This window comes from Pogonomyrmex barbatus, unplaced genomic scaffold (genome assembly GCF_055798465.1).
Source record: "Pogonomyrmex barbatus isolate J1 unplaced genomic scaffold, ASM5579846v1 scaffold1, whole genome shotgun sequence".
Lineage (NCBI taxonomy): Eukaryota > Metazoa > Arthropoda > Insecta > Hymenoptera > Formicidae > Pogonomyrmex > Pogonomyrmex barbatus.
The window spans coordinates 25,644,712-25,661,561 of record NW_028297098.1 but is presented as its reverse complement, the minus strand read 5'-3'; the positions used below and the strand labels follow the sequence as shown (position 1 = coordinate 25,661,561).

At 38.9% G+C, this 16,850-nt stretch overlaps 1 protein-coding gene across 12 annotated transcripts in view; it reads left to right on the top strand.

Moving 5' to 3' along the window:
* Positions 1 to 211: 211 nt before the first annotated feature.
* Positions 212 to 16,850, top strand: part of Prosap (SH3 and multiple ankyrin repeat domains prosap) — a 126,557-nt gene continuing 109,918 nt past the window's right edge. For 8 of the 12 annotated variants that reach the window (XM_089071206.1, XM_089071228.1, XM_089071222.1 and 5 more), the window contains exon 1: positions 213 to 637. The gene's annotated coding sequence lies outside the window, so the exon portion shown is untranslated. Of the gene's footprint in view, positions 638 to 7,021; positions 7,431 to 16,850 lie in introns of those variants that run through there. The other 4 variants (XM_089071202.1, XM_089071241.1, XM_089071258.1 and 1 more) reach the window with 4 other exon arrangements.

Sequence of the window (16,850 nt, the reverse complement as noted above, 5' to 3'; positions counted from 1 at the left end):
AAGAGAGAGGAAGGGGGGGGAGAAAAAGAGGTGATCTTTGCGTGATTGTTTTTTTCTTTCTTTTACGTTTTTTTTTCATCGTGAAGCGCCCGCTCCAGCTGTACGCGCGCGTAATGCGTAGCGAGCACGCGCCGATCGAAATTTTAACGTTTGTGCGGCCGCGGAGCGCGGTTCGGTCGGCTTCCACAAGAGCGGCGTCGCTGTCGAGATCGCTCGAGTCGCGCGCGCGGACGGATCAGTCGGGAGCGTGAGTTCAGGCTGTGGGGACGTGTGTTGTCGTCCGGCCGCCGTTCGACCGTCGCGTTCACCGGGTCCGCGTCCGTTCGGTATAACGTCAAAACGCCACGCCGCGACCCGCTCGCGCGGACGACCGAGGTGCCGTGCGCGCGCGCGCGCGCCTCCCGTCCCATCGTCACTCGTGATTTAAGTGCCCGCGTATCAGTGTGTTGTGTTTCAGCCGGCTGATAAAGTGATCGTCGGACCAACGCGGAGTCGGTCTCCCCGCTCCACGAGGGAGGGAATCGGAGTAACCGGAGCGAACGGAAGAGAGAGAGAGAGACCCCTCGCCGCTCGCGCCTTCAACCCTCCGGAGCTGCCCCGAGGCACGGGTCGATTTTCTGGCACCTCCCCGCATGTGGTGAGTACTCCATGAATATCTATCTATCGTGTGTTTTCGTCGCGATGTCGTGAACGCGGCGCGTCCCTCGCGGCTGTCAGACTGCGAGAAAACGATTGATCTTCTCGGCTTTGCGCCTCTTATCGTCGTGCCGACGACGTCCGCGCACGACGGCGCGACGAAATTGATTTCGAGCGCACGCACCGCGGGCGATCCCCGATGCACTTTCGAAGTGCTCGACTATAACGTAGAATTATTTCCAAGGAGACGTCCACCTGACAACTTTCGTATCTCTATGTAAAGCACCGCGCGATCGAATCCTCGCTCTATAGCACTCGTAAATGCAGATGCTTTTAACAAATCGAAGATTATAGTCCCGCGATTATAGTCAGTTTCCAATATCTACATTTCAGCGACACAGGTTGGTCGCCGGATATGTGTGCGTACGTGTGCAAATTGACTTTGGAATAATGCAGAAGAGTAAATTTCCGAGGCGACGTGAAAGCAACAGAGATTTAAATCCGGAGATAAATTTCGATACCCGTTTGCATTTTGTGCATAAAACATTCCTTTTATCGCGTCGTAATTCAGATCGAGGATTAGGACTCGGAGCGCGTCATTACGATCCGCCGTATTTATTTCGACGAAACCGAGATTTATCGCCTCGAAAATCGCGTCGCTACGGTCGGCGCGGTCTCGCTCGGCGGGACGGCTCGTCGCCGTCACTCGCGTTGCAAAGCGCGAATTTCCTCGCGGAGCGTGGCCGCGTTTTCTAGAAAGGCAGCAGACACGTGCGGCGTTTTCCCTGGACGCGCGTTCGACAACAGGTTTTCGCACGTAAGCGTCCGCGTCGCTTACGTAACGCGCGTCGAAGGTTGCCCGATCGCGCAAAACGACTCTCGGGGGAGCGTTACACTCGAGACCCCTCGTCGACAGGTATAATCCCGCCAGTTTTACGTAAATCTCGAAATTCTTCGAAAGACTCTCGTGCCGGGTATTTAGAGGTCCTCGTTTGAAAAGCGACTTGGAAGCTCCTGATTCTTTCCTAACAAAACTGCGTCTCGGAATCGTCGAATGTGTCATCTTTGTCGCTCATCGAGTATTGAATAAGGATAAAATGATGACCTAGTGCACTCGGGTTATTTCTGAATGCGTACACTTCTTTTTATACACAACGATAATTGTGACCAGTATTGTAGCAGCTTGAGAGCTTGTGAAATTAGGGTAAAGTGTAACAATTTGATTACAATCTCGCGGCACGTAATACATTACGACACAGTCGTCTTCGGCGGGCGCAAGTGCGTTAACAAACGTGAGCGATTTGCCGTCGTTTGCAGAAACGACACGAGCATCGACGTAAATAATCAATAATGCCTCTTGCCTCAGCGAACACGCGTAATACCATTTCTTTATGCCGTCTTCGCGCCACGTTAAACATTCCGCGCGCGGACGTGATTTCGCCGACGTTTTCTGTTATCGTGACAGTTAAACTCCTCGAGACACGCTAATTGGCGCCTTAGAGAAAATGTAATTCACGCCATTCGGTTTTCCACGCGAACGCGAAACGGATGTAACGTAATCGCATAATACCGCAAGACTTTATTATCTCGCGTCCAAGGACACGCGATTTTTCTATTGTGTTTCGTGGTCGATGTAAATAGGATCGGGAATCGAAATAAAAGCCTCCTCGTCGCATCCTGCGTAAGGATTGCATTTTCGCTGAATTCCTCGACGCGTGGATAAATAAAATTCCGTATCACGCGAAGATCTCCATTGTACCGGGGAACGATTAACGTTAATTTCCATGCGCATGCACACCCGAGTCATTGTTTTTACGGGAAAAAAGATAACAGGAAGAATCCGGGTCATCAGGGAAGAAAGTAAAAGTAGACTCACGATTGTTATTTATCTTGAACTTGTATTCTCTATATATTTATTTCTTTACTATTGAAATTATATTTTATTTATATTTTTTAACAGCAAAATAACGTAACCGACGCACAAAGAAGACGGAACTCTTTTTTTAGCCGATTTTTAATCGCCTAATTTAATCGCGAAAGCGTTTAACGCTTTTTATGACTGTTTTCACAGTCATATCTACGCATTATTGCGACATTTATTGCGTATCTGCAAAGTATGTGTATCGTGCATTGTACACGCATATGACAGGTATATGCTATTTAAATACATCGTGAGATAAGATCGTTGATAATGTACTTGCACGACTATGCGACCCATTGTCACCGCATTACATTAGGACGGCATTGAGATGAAACATCTGCGAATCATTCTGTTTCCGACAATTATATCTGCTGATAGCGTTAGAGATTGTTAATTTCATTCGTCATATCCGACTATTTTTATCTATTTCAAGATATTAAATAATAAAAACGTCAGAGTTTATCACGCAGTTATTACACGCAATTATAACATATTTTTAAATTTATTTATTATATTTTATCATAACACATTTTTAATAACATATTATAATTTCATTTTCATTGTTATTGTTATAATAATATGTTTTGCTGACATTTATTTTATTGATCTTTTATATAGATGCACATATTACATCATGCATCACTTAAAACCTGTCATAATAAGGATGCTATTAAATATTATTGCAGAGAATTTAATTTAAGCTTTTAACGTTGCGTACGTTTCTTTTGCGAAATATCCTTGTTAATAAATAAAAATTAATAATCTGTATACAAAGGACGGTCCGCGTGATAGTATCGACATAAAAGAAATTTGTTGTAACGCGTGTGGGAATCAAAGCTATAATGATATCCAATTCATAATCGACAACAAAATACGAAGAGACGTGAAATATATTTGAACATGTCAGTCACGGAATTGCGCGTATAACATTTGTATATAACATCGTGTTGCTTGAACGTGATTTATTGTCACAGATATGCAAAAACAAACGCACGTATTTTCTTCTCGGTTAAATTATTGGGAACGCAAGGCCCCGGTGAGAACTTTTTGCCGTATATTACGAAGTCTTTCATCGAACATTTTAACGGGATAGGCCCACGGACGTTCAATGAAAATGTAATTTCTTGGTGCTGCCGTTGATTGCGTAACGAGTTCCTCATTATCTTTTTCTCGTCTTTGAATATTTCATTGAAACGCTTTTTTCTTCGATAATTATATACTTCCATCTGTTCCCGCGAGCAAATATTACATATGTACGTCTAATTTTTTCGGGTCGCTCGCGTCGAGTTAATGGAGTTTCGCTTTTTCTTTTAAACTGCGTAGGATGTGTGTTCTTTGATTACGAAATCTATTAATATGTTTGGAAATGACTTTTGTTTAGATCCCTCAAATATGCCAATGTAAAATTAACTCGCTGTTACTTAAAATATAATGAACCCACGAGTATTATGAGTGTAATACTATTGTCATAGCTACATATTATATTACTTTAATAAAAAAGTTTCAAAATAATTTTCACAATTTTATTGGATTTGAGGAACGAATTTAAAATATTTTAAATATTAGATGTATATTATTATGTTGAAATTTAATAAATTCCGTCTTTTGGTAATTATGCATATTTTCATATATTTTTAATAACATCGGGTTAAATAAAAATGCTTTTGAGTACTTTTTATCGATTTTTATATATGTATATATATTGAATTAATGCATAATTGAATCAATAAAATACTCGAAAGCATTTAAAAAAAAATATATATATATATTTTATATATATATATATATATATATATATTTTTTTTTTTTTTAAATCTATTGATAATATAATTCGAATCAGTATTCGAATTCACGAACTATTGGATACTGTTGATAGAACTGTAAAGATAGAGCTGAATTATTAGCAAACAAATCGATTATCTCAACGTATTTCAACATGTTTCGGAGAGTTGCAACTTTATTAATTCCACCGACATAATCCTTTAGATTTTCGCGTGACAATCTCATGAATATGCAAATAAAGGATTGTTCGCAGTAGATTGACTTCTTGGCAATTGATGCGCCGTGGCAATGCCTACTCACCGTGGCGGGATTTAAATCTTTAATCGTGCACGGTTAACGCCCGACACCGGTTGCATCCGCAAACCACAAGTTATTATTCCGTTGCGCTCGAAACGATATACGTCTTTGCCATTTTACCTTTGTAAAACGCATCGGTTTCGCCGATGCCGCACGCTTCCCATGGTATTCAGTTATCCTTGCCGCATTCTGGCAGAATCGTTCGCTACGTCCCTCCGCCCCGTTTCCGCCGCACGCTTTCCTCGGGTCCCAAAATCAATATAGGCGTCGCCGACGCCGCCGACGCCGCCGACGCCGCCGCCGCTACCGCCGCCGCCGTCGACGACGGCGACGCGACCGACGCCGTTCTGGTCAGGGTTCCACCATCCTTTCCGCCGTATTTCTCTTAACGAGAGACGAGAACTTCCGCTGGGTCTCTAACGAACCGTGAGGACCGCGTTGTCGATTTCTCGAAAGTTTCCCGACAATAATTAGTCGTCGCGGTGGTCTGAGCTTCTACGCTCGAACTTCCGCGCTTAAACTAGGAAAACCGAAATCAAGAACGAGCGCAAATTGCGCTCGTATATAACGTTGAATTATAAATAATAAATTTCCCCGCCTATGTTATTTCGAATGGGAATATAGTTGAGTTGTTGCGAATATTAAAATGTCAGTCGTGTCTAAGAAGAGAGATCTACGGAGATAAAACCGCGGAGCGGTTCTCATATTAATAGTCGCGTGCCCATCGATTCGTGCCTTTGTTATCCTTCGGGGGTTGACTCTCCGAAGCCTTGTGCGTATTCGAAAGATGTAAAAGTCGATAGTGTTCCGACCCCGGGGAAGCCTATTGCATTCAATGGGCCATCTTCCTTGCGCGTTTGTAGATTCTATCTGGTATTCGCGATATGTTCGTACAGCTAAGCGAGCTTGTCGCACATCCCACTCGATATATGATCGTCGTTTTCGCGATTCCGCTAAAATTAATCGGTCGTACAATAATGGCTACAAATCTCCAAATCTATCATATTTCACTCGCGGGAGAGAAATTTCGGCATCCTCACATTGTTATTTTATTTTCATTTGGATTCGGCGTGTTGATCGATCTTCCGCGATCCTGCCTCGAGATTTATCGCGCCACTATCAATATCTCGTGGGCGTGCGTAACGATCATATAAATAATATCGTATGACAACTTTATTTCTTACCTCTCTATTCTTATACTATCACGCCTCATTGATTTATGCCAAAAGCTTTGCCGAAATTAAAAGTTTATGGTTACGGCCTTGCGTGTAGCGAGTCGTAAATTTCGCCCAGTTTTGGCTATCGTATCGTGTCGATTTATAATCGCCGTTTCTGTCGAGAAAATCTCCTGAAATCAGTCTTGAGACATAATTTGATTTAATAAATGAATTTTAAATACATATTTGTGGTAACGAATTACTAATAAAAGACTCAGCTGAAATAGTTCGGATTGTTTGATAATTAGATTTTAAGAATTAATTTGATATATTTGTAATCGTGATTTTACTGACGAACTTTTAGATAAAGTTTTTGTTAAAAATTTAGATTCTGTTTTTATAATAATTATAGTTTTATAAATTAAAATTAATTCTTAATTGATATGTGTTAATAAATTTTGAATCGTGAGTCTGTGATTTAATTTATAATGTATTATAATATATTAAATATTTTAGAATTCAAGTAACAGTATTTCTTTTCATTTGATTGATATATTTATATGATGAGTTAATTGAAGAACATTTAAATAAAGTGAAATACAGTCTAGATTCTATTTTTTTATAGTTTGTTAATCGATTCTTGATTGTACATATTAATAAATTTTGAATTTTATGTCAATTGAATATTAAATTCAGAGAAATTCCATGTCATTCAAACATGCTCCAGGTGTGATATGAAAAAAAAAATTGTTAAATTGTAACTCGCGAAACATATAGCTCATTTGCTTAAAATACGCGTTTAATATGCGAAATAATTAATTAATTATTGAAATTCTTAATAAAAAGCATATTAAACAATTTACAATATAACAATTAAAAAATATATCATCATTTGATTAAATTATATCAGCCTTAAAATATATCTGTCTTAATATAAATATCGTCTTTAAATCTCTCACGTGCTTTCGAAAGCAATCGTTATTTTGGACGATATGTTGACGTGAATCGTAAGACGTAACGCGAGACATACTATAATTCGTCGAAATTCACGTGAAATACGCGGAATGTAATATTCGGTGTATAGTTAGTCCAGATGTACGTGAATTTCCAAGAATCGGCCGGCGCGCGCGACGCTCCGCGTTGTTTGACCTTCGGTTTTTGCTTCGTTCGACGCGCTACTGTTTACGCGCGGTCACATTGCTATCATTCGTGCGACGGGGCTCGAAGCGGCGGGTAGTGGCTCGGGCTGTGTCCGTAGTATTATATATTCTCGAGATGAGATCGAGTCGAGTGCCGTGAGACGTGCCAAGTGCGAGTCACTCGCAATCATTACGATTAGCGAGACTGTGTGAGACCGCGCTCGCGCGCTCGCGAGTGATTAACTTTTGCGATTCGTATCGAGATGGATTATTTATCGAAATGGATATTTCGCGTTTATCCTCCCGAGAGACGGAAGGGGTGAGATGCGTATCGCGAGCGATGAAGATCGAAAGCGATTTATGTATAACGCGCGATCGATATTTAATCGTGTTTTTGTAAATGAGTGTCGTGTGAGTAAGATGAAGAAGCTGCGACGATGGAACGAGAGAAAAGGCGGAGATCCCCGAAGACGTCCGACGACAGTGGAGTCATCAAGGGTAATTTATTATTTATTCGTTACTCGCATTTGCGGAATTGATCGTTCGTCTTTGTGACGGTTGCGATCTGCGTGTCATTTCGTATCGCTCTGTTTCTTCATCGATCTCTGATAGTAATGTAATTATTGAACCATCGGCGTCTGAAAATATAAAATTTTATTTTATAAGTATTTTATCTTTTGAAATGAGATTATAAAAACGGCTATAAATGCGGATCTTTTACTTCAACATAATTTATGTTCATTTCATCTTTAAACTCGAACGATAAAACAGCTCTTTCAGGATTGCGCTCTTTCTTCCAAGACTTTCACTTATTTTAATTCTTCAAGTATCTTTCTGGTTTATTATGGAAAGATTCGATCTCGTTTATGATAAGAACAAACGTTATTTATATTGAAATTCCAATTGCATCGAATTATTTATGCGTGACATTAAAGTAATTTCGTTCTGTATTTAAATAGTCACATTTATGATACTTTCATCTACGTTCGACGAAAATTTCAGTTGAAATCGAAATTTTTGAATATATAACAATAGGCAGTGATTACACAATATTGTAAACACAGAAGACATTATTAGTGATATTAAATCACGTAAAAACATGACGATCTGTCTCATGATACGTCATATAGATTACATTTGAGAGTACTAATGGGTTAATAACGATGCTGCGTTGATCGGTAATAACAATAATCGAGGAGAGAATAGCGTCGAGAGGCGTTCCTGTATTCAGGGTACTAATACGATTATCTCAACTGAAATGCGATTGTTTCATTAAACAAATGGTTATAATTAAAATCACTGTTAATTTTAACACGGCATAACTAAGATAGAGTATTACAACAAACTGCGGATGTTATAAACATTGTGTTACTTTCGTTATCATTATTAATAATATTGAGTTAAGATACCGAAGATCTAAATCAATGAATTTAAGAATAAAACCAATACAAATTAATTGTAATTATGTTTTGTTATTGTAATGAAAAGAAATTTTTAAATGATTCTGATAATTTTATTAGCGTAATTTAGCTCGAAGAAGAATAAATCTAATTATATTCTAAAATTTTGTTTTTATGACTTAAATTTTTAAGTTAATTTAATAAATTCCGTTTTAATAAACTATGCTACACCGGATTAAAATTATAAATAATTACATAACTTATTTTAATTCATTTGAGTTTTATTTTTTTTTTAATTATCTGTATAATAAAATTACTATATAATAAAGTTAATTGTGATTACTTATCAGTAATAGCATCTATTAAATTGCTAACATTATCGATAACAATAGACGTATATATATCTGAAATACTTCTCAAGAGGTATATTATCGATTTATCTAAAATGTCATTTATAGAAGATATGTAAGTTCATTGAACCTAAGTGCCGAAAATGCATGAAAGTTTTTATGCATATAATTTTCCAATAAGTTGATAATTTATAATCAAATTTCAATTGTTAATCGAAATTTCGCAAAATTAAATGAATCAGCACAATAGTTTTTACTTTAGTTAATTAATTAATTTATTTATTTATTTTTACAAATTTTCGATTATATTAAATAAATTGAAAAATAATTAATATTTAATATAGATAAGTTTAAACTTGACATCTAGCGAAAAAGATATCTGATTAACAGAAGTTAATTTTTTTCTTCCTGGAAAGAAAGAAAAAACCGGGTACCAGTTCTATGGTATCTTAAACGGTAAACGTCGGCGTTCGGGACACGATAAACGTTCTGCCTAATTGTTGCTTAAGTTAATTAACGGTGATGAGGTCATCAAGATCCCGGAAGACTGTGGTCTCCGTTGTTTCAAAGCTACCCGTTAACAGTATCAAGAATATACCTTTTGAATAAGACTGCATTCGAAATTATGCAATGAAACTTACACAATGGAAGTTTTTATCAATTTTTTTTTTAATTCAATTTTATGCTGCAAACGAAGCTATTAACTAAATTTGCAAAATCTCCAAAATATATTTTCTAAAATAAAGTAATAATCGACTTTAAAAGTGGCAATATCGAATTTTTTGGCGTAAGTAAACAAATAAAAAATTTTACCATCAACAATCTGTATTAATTAATGATAAAAGCGATTAATATAGATTAACTTTTTTAATACCACTCTTTTACTTCCCTTTACGAATGCAAAATTGCAATGTCGCCGTGTGTCTCTCGTCGTAATTGCCGCAAAGTTCGAGTCGCGTTATCGTCATTTTATGACCCGCGGCTTTTTTCGCGGGCGTTGTTTCAAACGAGTTGCGAGAGACGCGTAGCGGTATTAACGGTTTGCTCGGAATTCGCGTAATACCGTCGCACATACTCGGTATGCGCACCCGGGTTCACATTAGAAAAAGGTGCGCAGAGCCGGAGTGAGAGCCGGTCGGGATCGTAATGTCGTATACGCGCCGAGTGGTCCAAGTGGTGCGTTCTTGCCGTTTCGGATGCGTCGTCGGGGCCCGCAGTTCCCCGACGGGACAAAAACCCCGTGCAGGACAATAACCCTGAATAAATCACTGGCCCCGATAGCCATTCGGCGCGGGCCTTCCACCGGCTGTTTATGTCGGCTGCTGCCGCTGCTGTCTAAACAAGATCAAAACGACCGCCGCCGCCACCGTCTCATTCGTTAGGAATTCATCGCTCGGGGCGACGCCCTCCCCGATTATTGAAAATTTCAAAGGCGATCCAATTGTCCCGGCCGGCCAAATAACACTCGAGCGGAGCCGGACGCCTAATTGCCGCCTCGACGGGAAGGGAATTACACTGGAAAGGAATAATTTTCCGTCGTTTCTCTCTGCCGTATGATTTATGCCATATACGTGCAAAATCAAATAAAACATATTACGTTTTCTTCAGCAAGTCAGCGGCCGTCTACATTTGCTGTTTTGCACGAAAGTTTGCGAGTAGAGATCACCGTTGGCGTAACAAAATTGTGCGCAAGGGAATTCTTCATTCTTTTGCATTCCTCGCGATATAAAACGCTTTTACTAATAGCAGCGTAGAGAAGACATCGATCTTCTCAAAGCATGTGGAAGCTCATAACAATTAATAAACATTTCGGTTGAGGTCCCTCTGATTTACCGTCGTTGAACGCGATGGGTAATTTTCCCACCGTGCCAAAGATTTAGATGCCGTTTAAATGTAAATCTCTGGTAATCTCACGCACTTAGTGCTACAGCATTGGGAGTCTACCGCTGGTGAAACCCGGGCTTTATAGCTAATTTTGCGAGACGTGCATCCACTGCAAACTGCAGCTTAAAGAAGTTAAGCCGCGGTTGTTTCTGAACTTCCGCGAATCTATGAAAAATTTGATTTTTCAAGTCTCGTCTCGTTTACGCACTGTGTGTACCTTAGAATTTTATATATTCATGATTCCTTGAATTTAATAAAATTTCTAAAATTTATAAAAATGTACGTAAAATAATATTGAAAGAAAGAAAAACGAATTGCAATTTAAAATAATATTACTAATTAAAATTCATATTTTTTAAATTAATTCATATTTTCATTTTTCATTCTAAGTTTTTGAATTAATTCATATTTTTATTATTATTTGAAGAATTTAAGGCTCTGTGACTGGCAATCGCGCAAAAATAAATTTTCTTGCGTTGAGTGCATCACCGCAGGCACAACTCGGAGGGTTTGTAACATTGTCGTTCGTAATTGGAATATATTAATTTTTGTCGGTCGTTTAGAGCGCACATTTGCGCACACTCTATTGATATCTCTTATGTGGGTGGAACCGGTTTTAAGCTGCTTTCACACGTGTATGGCGGTCATTGCTGTTGAGAGCGGAATTAGTTCGTTCTAACCGACCTAAAAAAGAAGAAGGACAACGTATGGCGTTGTAAGTTATTTCTACTTTGCGCAGGAAACCATTTAAATATCTCGGTGTAACGTCAAGGTAGAAAAAATGTGTGTGTGTGTGAATAGTCTTTTGCAGAACTTTAACACGTACAATCTTCAATATTATATAACGTATAAATTCATAAATTTTCACAAGCACAAATTATTGCATAAATCGAAAAATTTGTTATTACAGTTTAATTAGTGATATTTGATAACATAGAAAATAAATAAATCTGATATGATCAATAAAATATTTCTTGAGGCAACTTTTGATGGAACTCGTTTTGATTCAAAATGGAGTTGTATAAAAACGATTTCCAATTACTCTCTCTAGTGTTTATTCGTAAAAGTAAACTAGAGGAAATGGTGATTGCATGAAAAATCCTGTGTTGAATTTACGCAACGTATGACCCTGCATATGCATATATACCGTTTTCACGCAGCACGTACGAGCATATGTGCAGGTGTGTGTCACGCGTAAAATACACATTGCGGGACTATCCTCCAGCGGATTATATTAATTAAACGTAATGCTAGAAGCCGCGAGAAATTAATCGCTCTTAGTCGCTATCCCGATCTCTCGTTAATAGCGCCGTTATTCCTCGACTCTTTTTTTTTTGTTTTATCTCCGTATTGTGACTCTTTTTGCTCCTTTCTAATCAGAAAGCAGAAGACAACGGCGAAAACATAACGGAAATTTTATTTCGTAATCTATGCCATAACCGATATATATTAATTATTATATAACGTTGTGAAAAACGAGAGTTCAATCCAATATAAAAATTTTATTCCAAATCTTGTAACAAATAATCTAAATTTAATGGATATAATTATCAAAATTGTATAAAAAATTTTTTTTAAAAAAATACTTTTTTACTACATCATATAAATTTAAAAACGCATTTAAAAAACGATGCGTTGTGTTTTTGTATATAAATTTCTTAGACCGATAGAGAGGAGACAGTGTCTGTGTACTATGCATGTACCATGCACGTGCACGAAACGAGAGGCACCGACGAAAGTTACGATAATTTTCAGTGTAATTAAACAGGGGGGTGAGTCCCTTTCTTCCCGATTTCCATTGTCCTCCGAGGAGAGAGAAAAAACGCGAAGTGCACGAACAGCAAACGACTCCTTTGGCGAGCGATCGCGGTCTCGATCATTGATTCTCTCGGTTCCTATTCTGCTGTCAACCGGTGGCATTCTTGTTCGTTCGCTAACCTTCGAAAACGAAGCTTCCTTCCACGAATGTGCCTCGGGCGCTGAAGTCAGAAACTCCTTCCGCGGCTCCCGACTCCTCGCCTTCGCCTTTGCGTTTCGCTTTTTCCATATTGTATATTCACTTTCGTTTGACTCTCCCATCTTTACGCTCGGTAACGTCGCATCGCGTACAATACGTTGAGGATATAAAGTTAATTGGCAGGTAAATATTGCGCGTACACTCTCTCGCGTACACAGGTAAGACACTTGCGTCCGCGGCAAAATCAGCGAGAAATTTCCGCGACACTTCTGGAATAAGAAGACGTATAAGAAATCCTGTCGGCATTAGTTAAAGCGAGGAGCGCGGAGAGGATTTCTTATCTTTTAGGAAAAAACGCAGCGACAATAATGAGGTAACGGAGCATGTCGAGAATGCGGATGTGCATCGGGATGCGTTCGATTCGGTTAAGGTTGATTTGTCGTTCCGAGGACACTGCCAAATTGGCGATGTCTATAGTTAGGCAATCGATCGAGCATCGATCGAAAACCCTCAAGATCAGAATTTTGGATAATTTACTCGCTGCAGAAAACAATGCATTGTTTTTAGTCGTAATACTGACAATTTTTTTATAAGAAAAATATTAATTTGCAAAATAAATTAATAGCTAATTTCGAGCTAAAATAAAATGGAAACATAAAATAATGATAAATAAATTAGTCTATTTTAAGATGAACGTTTCGAACTCTACTTAGTTTTCATCAATATAAAAAAATCCTGAGAAAAATTCTTAAAACACACAAAATAGGAAGAAATAAATTATAATCAATTCTATTAATGTTGTATTAATATTAACTTGTTTATAATTATTTATAATTATTTGTTAAGTTATTGCGTAGGAATATTTGTTGAAAATTTATAACATTTTATACCTACTTTTGACTATGACTGGAAAAAGTTTTTTTCTCTGTGGCAAAACTCTGTAACGTTCGTTCTAACTTCGCTAAGGAACAGGTGTTAGATATGTATGTTACATACTTTTAGATTCTGTTTGATACGTTGAATGATGCTGAGTATTTGTCTTTTGATAAGTGCACGCACTATAGCGTGGTGACGTAATGAGGACGAGTTACAGCTTCCGCGGCAATGTTCCCTATAGATCCGTTTAACATCACCGGAAGTTGTAATAATTCCGATGATGGCGCGTTCCCTCTCTCGGGTGGCTGAGCGAGCAATTGCAAGACATAAACCAGATCGTTGAGAAAGATATACAACATACGCGCGAAATGCACGCGGGAATAAATCGTATAAGGTTATGATTAATTTTTGATTTTCGCCGGTATTTTCCAAGATTGACCTGTTACTCGCTTTATCGCCTAAGCTTTCCCCTCGACAATAGCTCGACGAGGGAATTTTTCAATATAATGTTTTTAAAGGCTCTCTCTCCCTTAGGGGCTGGGCACGTGTAAGTGTGTGAGGTATTGAACGAGAATCACGTACTCCGATAAGTGGCGGATGTTAGACGTAGCCAGGGTCTATCATGATCAATAATTTTATATATGTCGATCCATATTTCTCACCGCACTTGAGCGCTAAACATGCCATTTGACACCGATCCTTAATAAATCGCGCGCATTCGGCGTGCGTGAAAGATTAGAGGGAGCCGATCGATGTCAGCCGCCAATTTCCTTAGATTAAACTCTAAATAGAAATTAAGAGCGAACAACATAAGCGATTTTTTATTAATTTATTAGAACAATATTTTTATCAACCAATTTTTATGTGTAATAACTATATTTTTTTTATGTATTAAATTGGAATTTGCGAATCTGTATAAATGCCATTGCATTACAATGTATTCCTTTATCTGACTTTGAATTTGCGAATCTTTATAAGTGCCCTCGTATTCCTACGCCGAGAAATAACATTTCCTGGGACGAGATGAAGAAGCTGTGGAAGCACAGCTATCTCGCACTTTGCTGGATATTGATTGACCGGGAGCAGCTTCGAATCAGCAGGCGAGGTGAAACGTTCTGTGACGAGAGCACTTAAGGAGATCGCGAAGAATGGGACGAAGGACTGTTTAGATAAAAGTAATATGAACGTTGATAAGGACGCAGCGTCGTATTGAAAGCGCTTATTTTTGACATTGAGTAAAAACTTGTGTAATAAATGTAATATAGGTCGTGTTATCGATTATCCGTCCCACATCTATTAATAGACACCTTGCAGAATAGGAGCGCAAAAGGTATCGATCGCAATACACGATAAAGGTTTGCTCCATTTCTTAATCCACCACGTATGGCACCAACACGTGACACTTTGACTGATCACTTCAACTCGATATCCAAAACGAGCTTTTTCGCCGAATTTTTTATGGACAATTCTCTTTGGAATTTTTTAAAATTTCGAGACATTTTTCGCATTTGTTTAATATAACTTGTTTCTCAAAGTTTTAATTGCTCTTGTGATTTTCTAAAAATTGTTTTCGCCGATATTTATTTGCGCAGGCTAGCGACACTCGTCGTAAGCTTTTCTGCGATACAATTCTCTTCGTGTAGCGCAACGTGCACGCGCAAACGGGTTGCATCGCTCATCGTCCACTTTGCCGGAGCGAAATGCACCGGGCAGATGCGTCAAATGCGTGTACGCATCCGCCCGTCTATTCCGTCATTATACTATCAGACGATGCAATTGCCAATTGGTAGTGCCGGGAGCGAATTTTCTCGACGTGCGTCCCCTCGCGCGAGCACCGAGCGACAGCGTCGCTGTCAGCGTTTTTTTTTTTTTTTTTCGAAACGTCGATCTGGTCTGACGCCTTTCGAGAGAATGACGGAGAGGAGGAACTCGTTCCGTGAATATGATAAAAGGTAGATGGCCGTTTTTTTCTCCCCGTAGTCACGATCGCGCAGGGTGAGTGACTTATTACAGATTACCGCCTGTATTTTATGCACGAGGGTGAGATTAATGCTAATCTCTTGCGTTAACATATTCCCATGTGTGGAGCACACATACGGGATTTGCTCGTCTAAACATAAAAGTTTTTATTATTCTAGCGTATATAATAATATAATTTATATAATAATATAATTATGTATAATAATAAGACACGGTTTTTCGACGCTGGAGAAAATTCTTACTTTCTGAAAATATAACATTTATCTCGTATAAATTTAAATCGGAATCAATTCTTAAAAGGATTATATATATATAAAAAGTAAAAACATATAGTAATGCAAATAATATTTTCATTATTTTATCTCTCACTCTTTTGTTTATCATTACGATGCCCGATGTACGTCGTTCTTCGGTCATTGTAAACATTCACGGATGGAGATTACGCAAGGCTATGTCGCACTGCCTATTTGCTGTTTGATCAGTGCTGACTCGTCAGGTCGTTCGTTGCTATCGACCGTCGCTTTGACTTGAGCTTCGTTCCGCCAATGTGGACGCGCGTTATAAACAGGGCAATGCACGCGCGTGCTGATATTTACGCTCGCGAGTGCAGGCGACTCCACGTGCGCACGGATGTGTATAAAGAACTGGAAATCAAGGCTTTCCGAAGACGGCAAATATTAACGCGAGAGAGTGGCAACTTAGGGTGCGAGTAAGGGGTGCATTTCTAGTGGCGTTTAAACGAGGGGAATGGTATCGATCGGATCACGATAGAGAATTAAGAACGCGTGTGCATGCGATGTCGGGAAAGGGGAGAAAAAACATAAGGCATTCGCACTCGTGATAATTTCTTATCAGGAATCAGTCTGTAATTATACGTTATTCTAAAAATTATTCATCCCGTCGACTGGATTTTAATACGTGGTTGCGTTGATACAAATGATTAAAATTATAAACGCGATTTAAAAAAAAAAAAGTTTATATTTATATCTCGACCGTCATCTTGGAATACTAATAAACTTGGAATATTAAATATTTAACTTGAAGCTTATCATCGAAACGCTTATTAGTAGTACAGCACGACTCGTGGTATATTTCCTCAGATTTCTAAGTCTTAGAAATGTTTAGTCCAGTAATTCCAAATAATAAACTTTTCTACATTACGAGACGCCGCGCGCGGTCAGAAAAATCCAACGCGAGAGCTCCATCTCCGCGCGACTAGTAAAATTATGATGCTTGCCGCGCGCGCAACACGCCTCTGCGGAAGCGATGCGATCGAACTGTTTGCTTCTTGCGGTACAGGAAATTGGATCTGACAATACGCCGGTCCCTGAAAGCTTGTTCCGAGACGGTCTTTTACCGAGTTTGTTTCTACGGCGAAGCAAATTACGTTTAAACCGCGCCGATGCTTCCAATGCCGTGCCTCTTATATTCGCGTCCGTTTAATCCACCCGATCGAAACGTTTACGCGCCT